This window comes from Microtus oregoni, unplaced genomic scaffold, assembly GCF_018167655.1.
Source record: "Microtus oregoni isolate MIOR12 unplaced genomic scaffold, Mior012 000058F_ref0000040, whole genome shotgun sequence".
Taxonomy (NCBI): Eukaryota; Metazoa; Chordata; class Mammalia; order Rodentia; family Cricetidae; genus Microtus; species Microtus oregoni.
This window is the reverse complement of record NW_024543834.1, coordinates 8,194,139-8,201,362: the sequence shown is the minus strand read 5'-3', so window position 1 is coordinate 8,201,362 and position 7,224 is coordinate 8,194,139. Positions and strand designations below refer to the sequence as shown.

The following is a 7,224-nucleotide window of genomic DNA, read 5'->3' as shown; positions in this document are numbered from 1 at the left end:
ATAGAACAGGTTAACAATGAGTTCGAAGACTTGTTTTCTCAAGTTGCTTAAACCAAGGTACCCAACTTCCAATACTTGCTTCTCTAGAGTGCTTAGTATTTTGACATTTTGATATTCACCTATTCTTTCCAGGTAGATAGAAATTTCTATGACATGTTTTGCTTGAATCCTTTTTCCCCTGGAAAATTTACAAAAAAAAATCTTTTAGAAATGAGAAATTTGAAAGAACTGTGGGGGAAGAAACACACCTCCTGTTAAGGCATATTTCTTCACTGATTGGATTCATTGATTATACCCTGAAACATGGAGACCCCAGGTGCCCATTATCCTCTGATTTAACAGGTGGTGAATCCTATACATGTGTTTGGAATTCTCCTTATCTCCTGAAGTGCAATGCTTGTCACTCATTAATTCACCCTTTAATCAGACATGTATAGAAGATCATGCTGCACTTGACTCTGAAGATAGACAGGTGATAGGTAATAGATGATAGATAGAGATGTAGATAGATAGATAGATAGATAGATAGATAGATAGATAGATAGATGAGAAAGTGCTTCCATGGAATGAGTTATGGATAAAAACAGAAGACTGAAATACTCAGGTATGATAATCCAGTATGGAACAGTGAGCAATGTGACAGAGACATTACTAATGTAGCAGAAAGAAAAAAACTCTCATTATTTTGGAGGAGGCTAACAATGAATACTTACTGGAGTTGATGGCCAGCTCCAATCTTGACAAGAATTATTCAAAGAAGTTGAAAGATAGGAGATTGTTGATAGAAAACCATATTGATTACATGGCATAGTGAAAGAATGGAGACTATGTTTGACCATATTCTGTAGTCTTGAAAGATCTCACTCAGTAAGACTTTGCCAGTAACACTCAACATTGGACTATATCACACAACTCAGTCAAGAATCCAGCCCAGGCATTATATTTTAAAATGAAATTTTAACTTTTGACTAATTTAAATATTTTTTTAAAAATATGAAATGCTTTATAAATTTGTGTGTCATGTTTGACAGGAGCTATGCTAATATTCCTTGTATTGTTCCAATTTTAGTATATGTGCTACCAGAAGCAAGCACAACTCATTTAAATTTGAAAAGAGGTTTTCTGATGCGTATTCATTTTTCTCTGTTAAGGTTCTGATGAAAGAGAGGGTGGGGGGACAGAAATAAGATGCGTTGGGTACAGACAAGACTATCTGCTATGCTGTAGACCTGAGCAGCACTGCCTCTTCTCTTAGACATAACATTGTCATTTTTATTAAGATTAAAGTAACAGAAGGCAATGTCACATCTCCATGATGTAGTCTGCAGTAAGGTGTGTTCCGCTTTAGATTCATGGTTTTGCATAACTCTCGTTGGTGGGATTTATGACAGAGGTCAGTCACATAACCAAGAAGAATGTGTTTCGTCCAACCCAGTTGCATAGATGCTAATCTTTGGATTAGATATGGATTAGCCATAGATTTGCAAAAGACGTACTACACTACAAGATTTTTCTTATCTTTTTTTTTTTTTTTTTTTTTTTTTTTTAGTTTTGGGGAATGGGCAGATCACATTGTCACAAAAATAGAATACCTTGTCTCGAAAAACCCCCAAACCCAAACCAAACCAAACAAAATCCTTGGATTTTGCAAGTGTTAGGTTAAATGATTTTTCTTTGCTTTTGTTTTTGTTTGTTTATTTGTTTTGGTGATGCTATGATTTGCCCTTTAACTGAAAAAAGAATGAAGTCTTCCCAGATATTAATAAACGAAATGTACTCCCGAGGCTGAGTTTAAGAAGATAACTCTGGTGGAACTTAGTAACTTCTGAAGATTTAGGTTACATCACTCCACATTTTCAATTTCTGAAAGAACAATGGGGGTCTCTATGATTGCAAGCAAGCTTAATGTAAATTTAATAGACTTAAGAATTTAGCACCAATAAGTGAATACATCATAAATTTAATACAGAAAACAATACAAATAATTGTCTGCATATACAAATTTGATTTTCCTTAGTTATTTTGAGTATAATCTTTTTTCTTTTTCCTTAGGAAAGGCCTTTTTTTTTCTGGAAGAAAACCAGAAAATAGAATCTTTATTCTGAGTATTTTAAGGCGTCCCTAGTCAAAGACATGAGCTTGAGTCTCTTGTTTGCTAATATTGGGTCATCCTAGTCAATCAGTAGACTTACTATTTAGTTTCCTTTGGCAGTCTGCTTGCCAGATTCCCACTTTGCCACTAGCTAAAGCTCCTTAGCCACTTTTTTTTGCTGTTATAGTCATTTTCTCTCATTCTGTTTAAAGGGTCCTTCACTCATACTTGGCTAAATGATTTTGCACTGCACAAAAAAGTGCTGAAGCATTTGCATTTTGGCTGATGGCAAACCACACAGGAATGGGTTTTACTCTTAAAGAAGAGTTTGTGCCTGCCCTGGGTCTCTGTTGCTCCATTTCAGCATGCTTTGCCAACTCAACATTCTCCAAGAAAGTGTAAATCCTACCACAGGAAGCGAGGTGTTGAATATGTACCTTGGCTCATGACATCACCTTTGGGTTAGTTCTGCAAATTGTGTGAGCTTATGCATACAGACACTGGCTTCTAAGGTGCTGGAGTTTATAGCTATATATTTTGAGCTTAGAAATTCATCACATGAGGGATGGAGAATAACCCTTCTGCCTCTTAGACAACCATTCTGTCACCCAAAGGGAGTGAGTGTGCTGGCCCAGAATTCCAGTGAATAGGACACTTTACACCTGATACTGCTACTGATTTGGGCCAAGTACTTGTGATCTGGGGTTATGATAGATTCCATCTACAGAAGTCTGATAAGCCAGTTGATGGCCGTTTTGCTTCTGATAAAGGTGCTACTTTCATTAAGTGGCTTCGGGCTCTCCAAGGTCATTAAGCACATATGAAAATCTGTCATAAGACAGTCTGCACATCTTGTTACCACGTTCCTGAGAACAGGCTGTTAGTGATATCTTTTCAGTTAGGTGGTTATTGAGCTGGAATGCTTGTGTCCTCCAGAAGACAATCTACTGCAATCTAGGGGCATTTACAGTTGTGTCTGCTGTAGAAAGTGTACAGTAGGAAGTATCTCAGAATAGTAGAAATGAGATGCTGTCAATCACCCTGCAATACACACAACAAGAAATTGCACACCCTAACCTGTCCATAGTCACGATATAGTCTTCATGTCAATGAGGAGTTTAGAAAGCTTACTTGAGAGAATGGAGGGAAACATTATCAAGATTCCCATCCCTCTTTAGGTACATCAAGCCAAAACTACAAGAGAGATTCCCCAGGGAAGAGTCACTCCTTCCCTGATTCACCAGGGTCTGATGCCATTTTGGGAAAGCATAGTTTTCAGGATTTGTTGTTACTGTTGTTAAACCCAGAGAGAATAAAGGAAGCAGCATGCCCCTGGCTCTACTCTGAGAAAGTAGTTTCCAGCATGGAAAGAGCTTTCAGTAGACAGAGCAGATATCACAAGATGCATGTGAACAGCCGGTGGGAGCTCCTGTGGAGTTCTGGAAACTTCTTTGGAGACATTGGACATAATAAACAGTTTCTGTGAGGTAGCTGGGTTTTCTTTCATTGTAGCGAACACAAATTATCAGCGTTATTCACTCAGTTGCATATGAAATTCCACACTCACAGAGAGCATTTGCCTTTCTTTTCTGGTTTGTGGATAACAGGTGCAAAACTCTCAGAGACCCACAGACTGTCTTAAGAGGAACAGCGGGTAAGGCATGAAGAACAACAATTTGCCCCAGGCAGAATCTCCCAGAGTCATGCAATTCAGTTTTCTTTTTTCAACACTTCCTGACATGGCTGCTGTTTGTTAGACTGTGAAAGATTTTAGAGAAATATTTGCAAAGTAAGACTGGGGGACAGGTAGAGGTTTTGAAAGGTGGTCCCATTATTTTGAAAACTTGCTTTTCTCATCCATCAATAGCACATGCCCCGTTCCACTTACTCTATTGATATTTGAACTGGTCTATAGCCCTGTTGTCCTTGCAGCGTCTGCCATGGAGAAGACATCCATACCAACCCACCAATCTCTCCCTAAACCATATAGGAAGCCAGACTCTTCTTGTTCCCCTCACCCATTTGCGCATAAAGAACTGCCCAGACCTTCTCTGGCAAGTTCCTTGCTCAGATGTCAGCTGCATGAAGTCACATGGTAACCACAGAGAGACTTTATGCTGTGTGCCACCGCATAGTGTTAACAAAGCGCTAATGCTGCCTGGCATGAATAAGGCCAGTCATTGTGGCCAAACTTCAGAGAGGTGCAAAGGGCCAAGTGTCAGACTGCCAGTTAAGCAGCAAGGTGGAAAATTCTTGCCTTCCTTTTGGCTCAGATGAATTGGTTGGTGGAAAAATAAAATAAAATTAAACAGGCAACAAGAAATATTTTATTTCTTTAGTGTTTCATGTAAAGTTGCACCAGCATTACTACCCCATTGATAACCAAATGTTGCATCTTCATGCAGAGAGGTGGTGCATGTGCACCTATAAGTAAATGGATTCCGTGGAGTGTCCATTCTGTTGCTGAGCACACTAGCTGGTCAAGTCTGTCCTAGAGAACCAATGTTCAACCCAAAGTCAATGTTCAACCTCTGCCTCAGAGGTCCTGTTGAATAATTGTCTTTAAGGATTTATAGTGAGTTATATAGAACATTATTGGTAAAAATGTTCATCACCCACTCCAACAGTAAAAACATCAATCATCCCTTCACGTAATGTCTCAAGAATCACAAAAAAATATGTACATCCATTGCCTGGTTCAATATTCTCTATCATTGTTCCCCATTTTATTTATCACCTACTATGTGCCAGTCTATTGGATTTATAAGATTGATTAGAAGGTGAAATGATGGAACTTGACCAGATAATATAGATTCTAAGATGTTACGAACTGGACTGACACCCAGGTCTTCTGACCTATAGTGGTAGACTCTGTATGAGCCATATTATGTTGCCCTCTCTTCCATATGGATACAGTTTAGCCTACGTATGTTTGCTCAGTTGTTTATTTACTTTGTAATAGTGACATTCTTATTTTTCTCACTGAAATATTTCCACACAGAGAGGTTGCCATTGTTCACACACAGGCCTGTCTGGTTAAAAAGGACCTTAGTGCAGCTTAGTGGCTATCCTCAGATTTTCCCAATCAATATTTTCCTTAGAGCTTCTGCCTGAGGTTCTCAACATTTCAAAGAATTGTGTAAGGAGCTGGAGTAGGCTATTTTATTGAATTTTACAGATGGCCAAAAAGTAATTCATCTGTAGCAACAGGCTGCTTGTTTGTCCCTGGCCACTTATCCCCAAAAATAATCATACAGAAACTGTATTAATTAAATCATGGGCTTGGCCCATTTGCTCTAGCTTCTTTTTGGCTAACTCTTACATATTAATTTAACCTGTTTCTATTAAACTGTGTATGGCCATGTTGCTGTGGCTTACTGGCTAAAGTTTCGGTGGGGGCTATCTCCAGCATTCAGCCCAGTCCTTCCCGCCTAGCTCTGCTCCACCCTGCCCTGCTCTGCTATAGGCTCAAAGCAGTTCTTTATTCATTAATGGTAATTAGAGCATACAGAGGAAAATCCCACATCACTCATCTAAAACCACACTCAACGTTCCATGGTTCCATAGACAGATTTCTGGGCATTTTTTACTTGTATATTCTGTATGAGTCTCTCTCTCTCTCTCTCTCTCTCTCTCTCTCTCTCTCTCTCCCTCTCTCCCTCTCTCCCTCTCTCCCTCTCTCCCTCTCTCCCCTCCCTCCCTCCCTCCCTCCCTTACCCTCTGCCTGTCTACCTCTTTTTTCTCAGCTCCTCACTCCCTTTACCCCTCTCTCTCCTTTGTTTCTCCCTCCATTTTCCTCTCTCTTACTCTCCATTTCTTCCTTCTCATTATCTAATTTGTTCTTCTTTTGAGAAAATGCATTTCAGGGAAGAAACTGCAGACATTTTGTATCTTGAGACCCATGGCTTAAAGAATGATAATGGCTCTTCCTCCTCTTTCCCAGGACATTGTACATATCTCTGTGTACTGCTTACTGTATCAACCTGGGATCGTGTGTTTGTGCATGCCTGCCTTCCCCTCCAGGATAGAACTGAAACCAGTCTATACTGTTTGGAGGATTTGTCTTTTCTCTTTAGTGTGAACGAGCAGGATTAGATGCAGAGTTGCTATCAAGAAGACTATGAGATGAATGTAGACCTATTGTTATTTGCTTCTCTTTGAAATGTGTCTCACTCTATAGCCCAGGTTGACCTAGAATTCATTACATTATATTGAGGTTAGCCTCAAACTCATGACGATCCTTTTGCTTCAGGCCCCAAACATTAGGCCTAAAGGCTTGAGCCATGACCTTGGCTTCAGTTTTATACCTTGAAACTAGAAAATCTTCTATGCATTTAGCTGCAGGTAGCCAAGAAACTCTCCAGGCAAGAGTGATAGGTCTTTTTTTTTCCCCCACTGGGGAACATTAAATACTTCATGTGCCAATTTGTATCATATTCCTTTGCTGAAGAATGAGAGGCAGACATGGTTTATATAAGTGGATTCTTGTTTGTTGAATGTTGGTAACATTGCATGAATCCTCTGTAAAACAGAACAACTGGGGGCCAGTGAGATGGCGCTCAGTCAGTAAAGGGCTTGCTGTGTAAATGTGAGGACCTGAGCTCAACCCCTAGAATTCACATGGAAAGATCTGGGCATGATGGTGAATGTTTGTAGTCCTAGTGATGAGGAGGTGAAGGTAAGCAGATCTCAAATGCTCAATGGTCATTCTATTTCAAAACCAAGTGGAGCCGGGTGGTGGTGGCACACGCCTTTAATCCTAGCACTTAGGAAACAGAGGCAGGTGGACCTCTGAGTTTGAGGCTAGCCTGATCTACAAAGCAAGTTTTAGGATAGCCAGAGCTGTTTCACAAAGAAACCCTGTCTTGAAAAACCAAACCAAACAAACATAAAACCAAAACAATCAAGTAGATGGTTCCTGAGGTGCTCTTAAAGCTCTCTTGCTTCCATCAGCACCTTCAAAGACCTGTGTGTATACATGCACATAGGAGCACACACACCAAAGCAAGCAAAACACTTACAAATACAGAAAAACTACAGAGAAAATGTTTCAAGTAGAATAAAGTTTTAGCAATGATCAGAATTTGATTCCCCAACATACCACATGCAGGATTATGCTGTAGGATCTGGGT

The 7,224-nt window shown here is 39.7% G+C and overlaps 1 non-coding gene across 1 annotated transcript; it reads right to left on the bottom strand.

The window, feature by feature from the left end:
• Positions 1-987: 987 nt before the first annotated feature.
• On the bottom strand, positions 988-1,094 carry LOC121438948. Its single transcript, XR_005973138.1, has one exon. It is a non-coding gene; the product is annotated as a U6 spliceosomal RNA (small nuclear RNA).
• Positions 1,095-7,224: the final 6,130 nt, after the last annotated feature.